The following is a 13,588-nucleotide window of genomic DNA, read 5'->3' as shown; positions in this document are numbered from 1 at the left end:
ACTAGGTAAGAAGCCATTTTTAGTACAACATAGAAGCGCAGATCAACAATCACCTTCTTCTTGAAAATATAAACATTTTATAACTAGGAAGTAAAATGCACAAACTGACAGAAAATCACCAGAATAAAAGAGCTTTAACATGATAAATAATTAGAGCTACCATATTGGGTTTTTTGTGTCCGAAAGCAAAAAAAACAGGAACAAAGGGGAAAAAAAATAAAGTGTGCTAAAAAAAGTGTTGCAAAGTCAGAAACTTTCCACAAGAATTTATGGGAATTTATAATGACAAATTCAAAAATGGCTAGATTATGTTTATTGTAGCATAATTTTGCCTAAAACAACCAGAATTAACAAAAGTTAACTTGAATATCTATGCTTTTATATCTATGCTATTTCTTGATCAGGGCTCATGGGCCTGTTAGAGCCAAATATGTCACTACAACCCTAAATGGTATTAAAAACAATGTAATAAAACCAAAAATGTAATAACTCTCTGCCTTACTTGTTATGTTTGGGTTTTATTACATTTGGAGCTCTGCACTTTTCTTACATTATTGACCAGTTATTACATTTTGGGTATTATTACGTTTTTTTTAACCTCTTGAGACCTGAGCTTTTGTCTAGTGCGCAATTTTTAATTTACCTTGTAATTTGGGATAAGACCTAATAAGTATTAGGGATGTAGGGATTAGGGGTACCGAATTAGGTACCTTTACAGGTACCGACAAAATTCTGTCAAAAGTACCTGGTACTGATTCATGAAAAGCTAAAAGGTAACATGTTTAGGTACCTAATTGCATCCTTGTGACGGTGAGGGAGTGGAAGAGTAGGTGATTTTCTATGCTGGACATGAACACAGCATTGCAAGGTTATATATTGAAGAGTTAATATGTTAAAAATGAGATTTAATTATTGAACAAATTCATATTTGTTCCACATAAACACATAAAAAGTGCTGAAAATTGGTACCGTCGAGTACTGTTACCGATTTCCAGGTACCGGGCATACCGTATCATTTCATGTGAAAGGTACCCATCCTTAATGAGTATAACTAAACTTGGTCTTTGTACGGGAAGTTTAATTATTTGTCTTATGAGTTCTCTATTAGTTGTTTGTTAGTAGTGTTATTGCACTTATATTCATTTTTTTTCTCTGAAATGGGTTTAATGTTGTGATTTCACCAAAAGAGGATGTTGGCAGCGTCCCTAAATGTGGCTCATCAGTCAAAGTTTTAAAAAATGAAGTACCATGGGTCTGAGGCAGAAATGTAATGTTCACACATGTGGATACTTGGTCTTAAGAGGTTAAATTGATCCAACGAAACACATGCTAACACCAGCTAATTCAATCTGGGAATGCCAAGTTATTTGCCAAGACTAATGTCAACAGAGCTGATACAGTCTGTTTCTGATACTGACTAACATCAATACTCATCTGATACTAACACTCAGAAAATAACAATACTCGGCAGATACTTAGAGGGTGTACTCAGTATATCTGCATCTTGCATCAAATTTTAGATAAGAGAGAAAAAAAACAAGATTTTTCATCTATTCATCTATTTAAAAAATAATGGATGTTCACACTGTTTCTCAGTATGCGTGTGTATATGCATCTTAAAAAACTTGACTTTCAACAACAAAATGATCCAAACTTTAAGCTCCAAAATGACCAAATAGCTTCTTTTCTATCAGTGAGGAAAGGAGGCATAGTGAAATAAAAGCTAAACCAAAAAGGTCATGACCAGACAAAGCAAAATGTGATGTTCATCAGTCACAAAGACAGATAGAGGCTGCACGCTCAGGACACTGTGCCCCTCTCTAACCCACAATTTTTAGTATCCCAAGCTTCTGCACAGTCTCTCCGTCTCTCCCTCCCTCCAGGGAGCGTGTCAGCTCAAACAGCAAAGCCACACCGACCGCCCGGTGACCACAAGCTGTTAACAACTACATTAACGTAAGAGAGTCCAGCTCTGCAATGAGAGCATCTGATACACAACGCAGAGAGGCTGGTGAAGCTGGTGGCGGGGAAGCTCCACAGCAACCGTACAACCAAAACAAACGTGAGTTTCATTTCAGCAGAAAAATATCAGGAGGTAGAGGACGTGATGCGAGGGAGAACAGGTGAGACATAAAAACAGGAGGCGGATCCAGAAACAGGAGGATTCTTCATGTTTCACACACAAACATGAATCCTCTGGTTCTGTTTTGATTCTTTAGACTCTGAATTAACCTGGGTGTGAAAGACTGCAGGTCAGAGTTTCCTGTGAGTGTCAGAGAGGATGAGAGGAGTGAGCTGGCAGCTGGAGATGAATGAACGACTCTATGAATGTGCAGCTCCAGAGAGAGAAAAAACAAAAAGACGGAGGGGAGGAACGCAGCGTCACATGGATTGGGGAAAGCCCTCCGCTCTCCTCTTCTCATCCAACGATCTCAATTCAAGCGCTTTTGTTATGACAGAGGAGCGGAGTAATGTCAGAAATGTAAATGTGAGGGTGGAAAATGTTTGCCTTTGTATGCAAATTTTGTGCTTTTCAGTGAGTGAATTTCTAGACTTTTAGATAATATATTAATGAATTGAAACAGTTCTTAAAAAAGTAAATAAGAATAAGTAAAATCAGGAAACAAAAGCTGTCATCTCCATGGTTGTCCCACCACACGGGGGCCTGCAAGCTTCATGTCACTGCCGGAAGTTGATACGTCAATAAAAGATCTCCCCTGGCAACCAGAAACAAAACAGGAGTAAACTGATAAAAATCAGTCTGCAACACTAAAGCACATCACCTTCCTCGATGTAGTACACAACCTGCTGTTGCTAAGACGCCAACAGAGCTGAAACAAAAGGTTGAAGGCAAAGTGCAAACCGCGAAACATCCCCCAAACACTGGCATCCCCGAGAAAACAGAAACTGAAAGCTCATCTGTAAACAGCGCTGGCTCACTCAGTGATGGCTGATCTGTCAGATTTAACTGTGCTCAAGTGCTTTCAGATTAAAAACACATAAAGTGGCACAAACAGAGGAGGATTTGATGTATGTTTTAAAGCCTTCTCCTCTGATACCAATATGATCCAACTGCATGAGAAAGATCCGTTCTCCGTTTTTGTTTCCCACATGTTTCAAAGGCCACTTGCTTGTCCGTCACTCTGAAATATGCAGAGGAAGCTCCCCGAATGGACATCTCTCGGAAAAAGTGACAGCGCCTCCCGACAGTTCTTCAAGGTCTCATTTTCTGCATGCCTGTGGCCGCCGGCTAACCAGAAGATCACTGCTCTCTGTCTGTCCGCTGTCTGCAGCACAGGGAGAGGCCCCCGACACATGCCACCCTGCAGCATGCACCGTTGTCTGTCTGTCCGTCTGTCTGTCTGCTGTGTTTGAGTCTAACTACAGATACAGTGCTGCTTTACAATGCAGGAATAATCTCGTGGTGTTATACGCAGTAGCAGGCCTCAGCTAGTAGCTGTGTTCTCGCATTCAAGGTGAACCCAGCGCCCTTCCTCACCTCCTCCTCCTCCTCTCTTAGATTCCAAAATGAGCTGCAGTGGAAGACGCAGACTGAGCTCCATGGTTCCTTAATGTTGGTTGAAAATAACCAAAATGTCCACTGCTGGTTTGGAAGAGACGGCTCGGAAGAAAAAAATTAAAGTCTCTCAATTTTGGTCTTTAAATATCTGAGGGTGGCCATGTTCGTTTGAAGAGCTAATATTTACAACACCCACCTGCACGAGGTGAGGGGCACATACACACACTTTAAACAGTTGCAGGAGGACAACTTCTGAGAGGTCGTGCTAGTAAGAAGAGCGTCTGATTGTGACATCTTTTCATGGTGTACGATTCCCGGGAAATCTTTGCTTGTGGAGCCAAGGGGCACTCAAAAGGCGTGAAAATGTGCAAATATTTTGCTTAAAAGAAAAAATAGGGCTGGGAAGATATGATTTTTTATTTCTCACGATCTATTACGATTCTATTACATTTTCAATGTAAATTGCGATTCTTCGATATTTACGATTTTTATTTGCTTTTTTTAACACCAGACCATGTGAAAAAGTTAAATGATGATGATAACGTCTACAGACTATATCAGGAGCCATATTTCCCCATAAAATGCACATCACGTGAGTCAGAGTGAAACATTTTGCCCTCTGCTGGAGAAAAGTGGTAACTTTTTTCTTATCCACTTTAAAAACAAAGACTGAGAGCCTGTTTACACAACAACGATTTCAGGGTGAAACGCAAAAGTTTTGTTGTGTTTCAGCCTCGGGTTTACACAGAAACGGTGTTTCAGCCGACCTAAAACACAAAGTTTTGAAAAAGGCCTCCAGAGCGGGATTTTTCTGAAACACTGCCGACACCGTTGGCGTGTAAACAGTAAGCCGGCGTTTTCAGAGGAAACGCTGACGGCACACTCCGCTTTGCTTTAACAAAACCTGCATCTGTTGCTCCACTTTTGAACTTAGTATTCCCCAATACACCAAATGATCGGCTCAACTCTACTTCAGTGGAGATCTATCAAAAGCGGCCTCTGGACAAGACAGTTGTAGCACCACCTGCCTGCCTGGCATGCTTACTACAGCGTTTTCAGTCCCTCTGCATTTCCGTGTAAAAGCAGAATTTTTTTCACTGCATTTCAGCATTTTCAGATGAAACGTTGTCGTGTAAACGGGGCCTGAAATGAAGAATTTTTAGTTGAAAAGAATCCTGATTTTGATATCATCAAACAAAAAATCCCAATACATCAATTTTCCATTTTTTTTCCAACCCCTAAGAATAAATCACCATGCTGATAAATTTCTTCAAAGCCCTGGAGAGGAAAGCTCTCTTCCTATGTGCATAAAAGTGAAAGAATTAAAAATTTCTTGCAGCTTATTTTAATCTTTTAAGCAATTTGAACTCCAATGAATTAGACTACAAACAAATCCATCAGCAACATGTAAAGGGAAATGACTGAGTAGATTTTTTCTTTATGAGTCCCTGAAACATTTCTGTCGTTTTAAAACAAACTTAAGAGTGCATGATTAAACATTTCCTCCCCTGCTGAATGACTCTGTCTAATGAAGCCTTTAAAAGCCCTGTTTACCTTCCCCTCCCCTCGCCGCCATGTGCCGATGTCCACCCTGTCAGTTCCAGCACCCAAGGCTCTGTGCCACTCTGTGCCCAGCAGGGTGGCTCTATTTGGGTGAATAAAAAGACATCCCAAAGAGCCTTTCACTAAACGAAGACCGGTCCAAACACACGCTGACATCTCTCTGCAAGCAATCACCTCTACTAGAAACCTCACACTTAATTGTTTCACCTGACTTATAGGTTTTCTTCCAGCCATTTCCCTTCCTCCTGTGTCCATTAAGCTGTCAGTGCTCTCCTCAAATGATTATGAACCGCCTCGCCATTCTTTCACACCAACCGGCCACATTTTTGCTGCTGGGAGATTAGCTAATCCTTGTGATAAAGGATGTGGAATATCACTTTATCAATCCAACGTAAAAAAAAAAAAAAAAACAGAATCATTTTGGCTGACAAGGTGCTTGCTCCCTTTGAAAGCCAACCTAATGGCACAATTGACACAGGAAGTCCACATCAGTCCAGTAAGACTTCATATTGCACGGGAGATAATTGATGATTTTCAATATGAAAGATGATCCAGCCATCATCACAGCCATAGTATTCAGATAAAATAGGAAATGAAAACCTCTGCAGTCATAAATCACGCTGCAGGCGTGTGATTATGTACCTATTACCCGATCATATTACAAGTCCAACACTGAGCAACACTAATGTCTCTGCTTCTTTAATGTGTAGTGGTGGCTCGTCTCTGTGCTGAGTGCCAGATAATGTGATTATCTGACAATCAGTTGCATTTACAGATACATGTGCATGTATGTGAGCTCAGGACGAATACATCAGCGCTGTTCTCATTCCTTTACATCCAACAGACGGTCTAATTCATGCCAGGGCGAGACGTTCAGCAGTAACGTTATTACACTGGTCAGTTTGGGTGGGTTGCAGAGAGTCCGGTGGTCCTTCTACACCAACCACCGACTCGTCTAATCTGAATTAACCCAATTTCTAGCTTCGACCCTTAAGCTCTTAAGCGCCTGAATGCCCGGAAACTCTGAGAGGAAGCAACAAGTCAACAATATTTAGAGACCCTACTGTGCGTTAGATTTCTCCCCGCTCCTCTTTTCTAACTTTGCGGCGCTCCCGCTGTGTCCGCACTCTCTGTGCCTGGATTAGGACGGAGCTCAAGCCATTTCTGTGTAGTGCTCCTAAGCACTTCTCCAAGGCCCGTCCCATTGTTGCTGAGCAGAGATAACAGGATTTATAGGAGGGAAAAAAGTCTATGCATTGTTGTTGTCCTTCAGTCGCAAAGATGTGTTGCTGTTTATTCGCCTGAAGGACAAACAAACCCTGAAGCTCTTTCTTAAACAGGGTGTAAAAACATGTAACATTTAAAATGTATACAGAAACTTATTACATCTTGTTACAGAAGCTTTTAGAGCAGATATCTTCCCCATTGATGCTGTCATACCACACCTTGGTAAGAACATTCCTCTATTCATCTATTCAGTCAGCAGTTCATGGGCTGCCCTTTTCTTTTTCCAAAGCTTTACACCTGATATCCTACATCAATACTCACACACACTCATTACCATCCTTTTACACCCACTTGATGGTATGCTGCTTGCTAAGATGCTTTGACAGCAGAGGTATGTCCAAAGGGTGGCCATGGGTGCCCCTGATGCAGCCCAAAAGCCAAAATCAAAGGCCTTTGCACACGAGTCCCTTTCTTGCATCTGAAACTTCTGCATGTAAAAATAAAATTTGATCCCATGTTTGCACACTTGCTCTGAAACTTTCGTCAATCAATTTTTTTGGAACAGGTTCAAATTTTTGTGTTTTTTTGCATCTGCCCAGCTGGTTTCCTGTGTAGTTTGACTGTTCAGAGACACCGTAGGCTCACATTTTCTGACATATTTTCTCTACACATTTTGGGCAATCTTTAGATGATGAATGAAGACTTGTGCACGCGTGTGTGTGGGTGTGTGTCTAGTGCCTGTGTGTGTGCACACCATGCATACCTCAAACATACTGACAGCCGCTGCTCAGGATCAATTGCTTGATGATTCCTGTTTTTTCTCATACTGCAAACTTTTGCAATCAATACAAAATGAACATATCAGATTCAGTCTGCAAGGTGTCTGTTAAGCCTCAGCAGAGGAGGAAATTATAAGCCCCATTTTTACCAAGCAGGTCATTTTGGTTCATCTTGGTACAGATTGTTGTTTGTAACAAAAAGCCACATGCCTATCACAAAGAAGATGAATCGCTGGATGTCTTCCATCATTGCTTTCTTTTTTTCTGTGTCACATTTTTCTTCTTCTTTGGATTTTTTTAGCAGGGTACACTGTGTCGCATTGCTATGGCATCACAATATTACGTAACTGATGTGGCTACCGGCATTTGGCTTACTAACCCCCTACTGAGAGGGGGCATGGTTGGCTGTCGAAAAGCAATCAGAATCAAGCTTTACTGAACAGACCTGTACCAGACCGGACTGATCTAAACCAGACTGCTTAGTGGAAACAGGGCAACAGAGTCAATAATTTACCTGGGATAAAGAAACCAGCTTGAAGTTTGCCTTTTTTTTTAAATACAAGAATTAAGCTTGTGGAAAAAAAAAACAAAAAACAAAGATCTAAAAGACACTTTAGATCCAAAACAATACACCTTGTACAATTTAGGTGGCGAAGTTACGAGGTAAAACATTAAGGTGTGTCACGAGTGGCATATGTTTTCTAAAGGGGAGCAGCTTTAACTAGGGCTGGGCGATTATGGTAAAAATAAGAATCCCGATTATTTTAAGTGATATTGAAATCACAACTAATATACACAATTATTCATTTATTCAAAAACTTCAGTACTGATTTAAACACAACTTTAAAGAACCAGCAAGTGGCACATACAGTATTATTGATACACATAAGTCACACACACTAGCTATGAAGCACAGGAACTTGCATACATCTACACTATTGGGCATATTAATTGTTTTCCTTCGATAATATTGTTTTTATGATTGTCAGATGGTAAAATTGAAATCACGATTAAAATCCAATTAATTGTCCAGCCCTAGCTTTAACCTCACAAGACCTGAGCTTTTGTCTGGTGTGTTTTTCAATTCACCTTGCTATTCAGGATAAGTAAGATCTAATGAGTATAATCACTAAACTTGGTCTTTGTACGGGAAGTTTGATTATTTGTGTTATGAGTTCTCAATGAGTTTGTTAGTAGTGTTATTGAACTTAAATACATTGGTTTTTTTTCACTATAGTGGGTTTAATGTAGTAATTTTACCTAAAGGTGATGTGGGCAGCGTCCCTAAATGTGGCTCATAGGTCAAAGTGTTAAAAAATGAAGTGACATTTGGTCTTTAGAGGTTAAAGCTCCAGGAATCTAATTTCATACTTGTTTTGGCGCCCCCTGTGAAGATTTGCTTTGTAGAACTTGTTCAAAATATATGCAAACAGTGTTTTCTGAAAAATTCGAAAAAAAAAAAAATAATAACCTCATCCTGCTTTCTCATGACAATCAGAACGCATCACTCGGTGTGAATCTTTGCTGCAAAAATGTAAACAAAGGTTTTCCAGTCTTATCCGACACCCACCCAGCTGAGTAACCAGCTCTAAAAACTCCCTCAGAGGCCGTGACTTAACAACAAAAATTAACTGTTTGTTAAACAGTGAGTTTTACAGACCTGAAGAAGTGTTTGTTTGCTGTTGAGTTCTGATTCATCTGTAGAGATAAAGTAAACCCTGTGCTTTAACTCCCACAGTAACAGAGTCAGTGGTGACAGTCTCTCTTTCATTCAGTTTCATTAAATCCCTTCTTTTCTCCAGACATCCATTTGCATCCATCAAAAATCCATCCCCCGTAAGAAATCAAACAGTGAACCATGCTCTTTTTCATTCTCCCTATCCACATATTTCTCCCACTGATGCTGCTGAGTGAACAAAGCTGCAGCTGCACAGCGCTGCAAACCATCTCATCTCAGCATGCAGCGCTCAGGTGCCCGCTTCTGTTTTCCCTCCAAGCTCTCGGCGGGAGAGGACTCATCAGAATTCAGGAGGCTCACCTGCCTGCCTGTTTCTCTTCACGCATTACTTTCCACCGTCGATTGCCGGTCGGCACACGCGGCTCTAATGGAAGCCGCAGCCCTCCTGTTGACATTTGTTTGCTCCTCGACACGCAGCTGGCTAACAGAAAGATAAAAATAAGGACACATTATTGTCCGTGGATCTGTTACATGTGGCACAAAGTTCAGAGATGAGGTCCAACGGCACGCAGGCGCGTTAGTGCCTCATATCAGGGAATGACTCAGTGTCCCATGAAAAGAATTACAAATGACTCAATTGATTTTCAATGAGTCAAACAAATCATCTCATTCATGTTTGAGATGCATGCAGCGTGAGGGACGGCTTAGTGCGCAGCAATGTTTAATCTGATCCTCAGCCCTCACTCATTATCAGCTGTGTCCGTGGAAGCATTTGCAGAGGGTGTCACCATTTTCACAACACCCTCAAAGATCCAATGATTATACAATAAAGAACAATCATATATAACGACGGTTTAATATGAGAGGGATAATGGAAGGCCCTGAGCTATTTGCATACTGTAGCAGATATGAAATGATTTTCAGCTTTCAGGTGTAATCACCACAAATTAATTTTCACTCAGTGCTGGAACGCCACAGGGTGCCCAACTGACACAAAACACATTTTCTCTTGGTATGCTTATTAAGCCAAAGAAATGAGTGTTTTTAAATGTTCTGCTGATATCTCTGCACCATAATGCTTTTCTATATTAAAAATAAGTTTGCTCTTACTCTGTCACAACTAAACCCTTCAGTGTGGCTCTACACATGCTTACAAGTACTCAGAACCAAATCCAGGCGTGCAAAACATCCTGATCACAGTTTATCTTTCTCTGGATTCATGTCCACGCCATTGTGTGACTACAAAAGCACACCAGAACTCAAGAGTGTAAAGAATGTAAAAGAGTGTTCATAAATGCACAGAACCAAAGTGTGATAGATTCCCTCAGCTATAAGGAGTTGCTGTACTCAAGGCTGAAGCATCTTTTTGAGACATGATGCTTTTGAATTTGGATACTCAAAAGTGTGCATATGTGTTAAATAATTTTCTAAATCTTAGGTTTTTATGAAGGTAAAATATTTAAAAGTCTCAGACTTGAAAGCAGTAAAAGCCCACGTATGAAATGACCTTGATTATAAGACGACCTCTCTTTTAAGAGTTTTTGAAGAAAATTTAGATCGGTTTAAAAACATAATTTGAATTTTTATGATTATTTCTAAAGAAAAAAAAAAAAAAAGGAAAGAATTTTTTTTTTTAACATTTTCAAATTAAATCACAACAGGGCGCAGGTACGGCCTCTTTCCTGCATGTGACTCGCCATTCTCGCCTTGTTTCCTGTTTCCTCTGCGCTGTCCTCAACTACTAAAGGCAAAAAAATAAATAAAAATATAACTATTATAATAAAATAAAACTAAAATTATGTATAAAACGAATCAAATTTTCACATTTTTGCAGTAAAGAATATGATTTAATGGATGAAAGAAGCTCTTACAGTACCAGTGTTTAATAAAAATGTAATGACATGCAGGTAAGCAGTGTGGTCAAAGGCATCAACTCACTACTGCATCTGGTTTCAGCTTCAGATATTTTTCTTTGACACCACATTTCTTGTTTTGCTACACTGAGACACCTGTTTTTTTAAGAAAGACATCAAAATCCTGCTTCATTTTATTTTATTTTTTTCTGGTAACTTCTCCTTCTCTTCTGCTACTTTGCTTCATTCACTGAGTCCCTCCATCTTTCATGTCCTTGGCGCTGTAGCTGTGACAGCGTACATCAATCATGAAGTGAACTTACTTTACAAATAAGTTCATTTCTGAGCACTGAAAATAAGATGAGACAAATTTTTCCAGATGTAATTTAAAGTAGGAAATAAAATGTTTTGTATTTGAGTTGAGTCAGTGCGGGACTAGTTTGCCTCAAATGTTTGATACATTTAGCCTTCAAAAACTAATCTACTTTAAAAAATGTAACAGAGACTACCAGAAAAATTGCTGTAACTTTGTAATCTTGTCCAAAAAAAACTTAAACTGAGTCTGAAAAAACAGCTTTTTCAGCATCAAACTGCAACTTCATCCCCATGAAGAGTGAGGCTGCAGAATCCAAGAATTACTACAAGAGCTATTCAGCACATACTCAGCAAAATATTCACCATAAACAACAAAAAAGCAACCAAAAAACAAGAGTAGTGTCTACCCAAACACCATAAACTGAATAATTAATGTAACTAAAACTATTTATTGTGATAGAGAGGAAACATTTATTAGGATCCAGCTCTGTTGAGTAAATTCTGCTCATCTTGCAAAAGCACAACAAACCATCAGCTGCAATTACAAAATTTACACTTTGATTCATGCTTCAACCACTTCCTTTGCTTCAGAGCTTCACCCTAAAAAAAATAAAAAGAATAAAACAAATCCAAACCGCAAGATGAGTCAAGCAGAGTCATGTGCTGCTCCTCCACTAAGTGAGGAGTCCTCTGAGCCCCCGTCACAAAGCACGTAGTCAGCAGCACTGTCAGTGACACAGGCGGCCTACAGGGACGCCACTCACACGCAATCACACACACATCCAACACACTAATGTATAGGCCTCCTCTCCTCGATAACACACACAGAGCTACACACACACAGATGTATTTCCTGTCCCTCTCACCCTCACACACCTCAGTGCTAAGAGCCTGTGACAGGCAGGTACCAGCTCATACTGCGGCGCTGCAGCGTGCCTCCCTGTCTGATAGCTGCTCCTCACGCCTGCTCCTGTCTCTGTATGTTGACTTGTGCAGCTTGTTCCTGTGGTCTCATCCTTTAATCTGCGGGCCATACGGTATTACAGAGAGGCGAGCAGGGCTGAGCCCGTCTGCCATAGGTGCCCAGGTCCCATCAGGGTTAACCTGGATCAATACAGCGCGCACTCAACTCAACATTACGCAAGCCCTAAAACCATTCACCCGGCTGCTTTTCCTCGTCTACAGCCTGCCTCTCATCGTCTCCCCCTCTCTGCCCGTCTCCCTGCTCCCTCCAGCTCCCTCTGGAGAAAGCCAGCTTCACTTGTTCACGCACACATGAGCGCACCACCTCCTCTCCTTCCTCTCCTTCCTCTCCACCCTCCCCCTCCTCCACCAGTCTGCGGGGAAGTTCCTGACAGAGAGTGAAAACTAGCAGGAGGGGAGTGAAGATTCATCCTCTGAGAAACTGAAAAACACACTGACAAGGCTGGTCAATAAGCAGCATATTTTAACACGCAGCCCTGCCAGTCACAGCTGCTGTCGCTGAGGAGTCATCGCTCTGCAAGCAGCAGCAGAACAAAGCCTCAGGAAACTCTGGAGAAGACCCTGAAACACAGGAGGGAGGGCCCAGGGTCCTAATGCATGTGTGGAGACTGAACCTGGAGCTGTGGGTTAACTTTAAATCTACATGTCTGACCAGACAGCCTGTTGCTTTCAAAGAGATTTATAAGTATCCGGAAAAAATATATATCATAACTTAATTTAAGGTATTTTATAATATTGTTAACAGTCTTTAGAAAAAATCATAAAGTAGTTATAACCTGATTATTTTTTATGTTTCGCACTATTTTACCTGCTCAAATAGCGAAAAAAGACTGGTGGAAATATACGCAGCAGGGAGTTGAAAGTATAAGCTTTTAAAATCTATCAAAACAATGAAAAATTTAAGACTGGAAACAAATTTATAGATCTGCTTTTTTTGTTTTAAAATCTCTTTGTAAAATGTAAATCATCTAAGATGTTGGTTTAAAGCATGGATGAGAGATTTTATCAAAGAAATCTATTTGTTTTTCCAATGTTTTAACGAAATAAACAATTTGAGAACCCAACTTTTGAGAGACAACAGGAATTTGAAATGTAATAAATCTTTCAGGGTATTTCAAGCAAATTTTTTATTAAAGCCAGAAAACAATCATTGTTAATCAGTCAAAAATAATGTGTTTGAAAGGAAACAAACAGCTGTGAGCTGAAGATCCTTATCAGAATTGCCTTATTATCTAAAATCAAAATTATGACCTGATCTCCAAGACGTGCAGAATATTTATGAGTGTAAAAAGTAAAATTATCATCCACAGATTTCAAGTTTATCTTTTTGTTGATTCTTTTTTTTTTGCATCTGGACACTTTAAATATTTACACACCAAATAAATAAAGTAAAAAAAAAGATTTAGCGATGGATCAGAACATGTAAATAAAATCAAATGAGCTGCAGAAAAGCTGCAAGTGAGCAAAATAAGGAAAAGTTAATCAAGTGTGTTAACTTTAATAAGTCTTAAAGAGATTAACAGGGAAAGTGGATTAACTACATATAGACGACGTACGTCTGCAGGGCGGGATGTTTTATTTAGAGCTGGTTTGAGCTCAGATGGCATCAAAAGGCTGTTCTGAGCAGCAGAGGGTGAAAAAAAAGGAGGACAAAAAAAGTAAGGGTTTC

At 40.0% G+C, this 13,588-nt stretch overlaps 1 protein-coding gene across 5 annotated transcripts in view; it reads right to left on the bottom strand.

The window, feature by feature from the left end:
• The window catches only part of igf2bp2a (insulin-like growth factor 2 mRNA binding protein 2a), a 64,311-nt gene that overhangs the window by 34,148 nt on the left and 16,575 nt on the right, over positions 1–13,588 (bottom strand). The window lies entirely within an intron of this gene.

This window comes from Halichoeres trimaculatus, unplaced genomic scaffold (genome assembly GCF_033239565.1).
Source record: "Halichoeres trimaculatus isolate MK-OKI-2021-1 unplaced genomic scaffold, fHalTri1.1 fHalTri1_scaffold_19, whole genome shotgun sequence".
Classification (NCBI taxonomy): Eukaryota; Metazoa; Chordata; class Actinopteri; order Labriformes; family Labridae; genus Halichoeres; species Halichoeres trimaculatus.
Note: the sequence above shows the minus strand (reverse complement) of the source record. Positions and strands in the feature narration are given on the sequence as shown.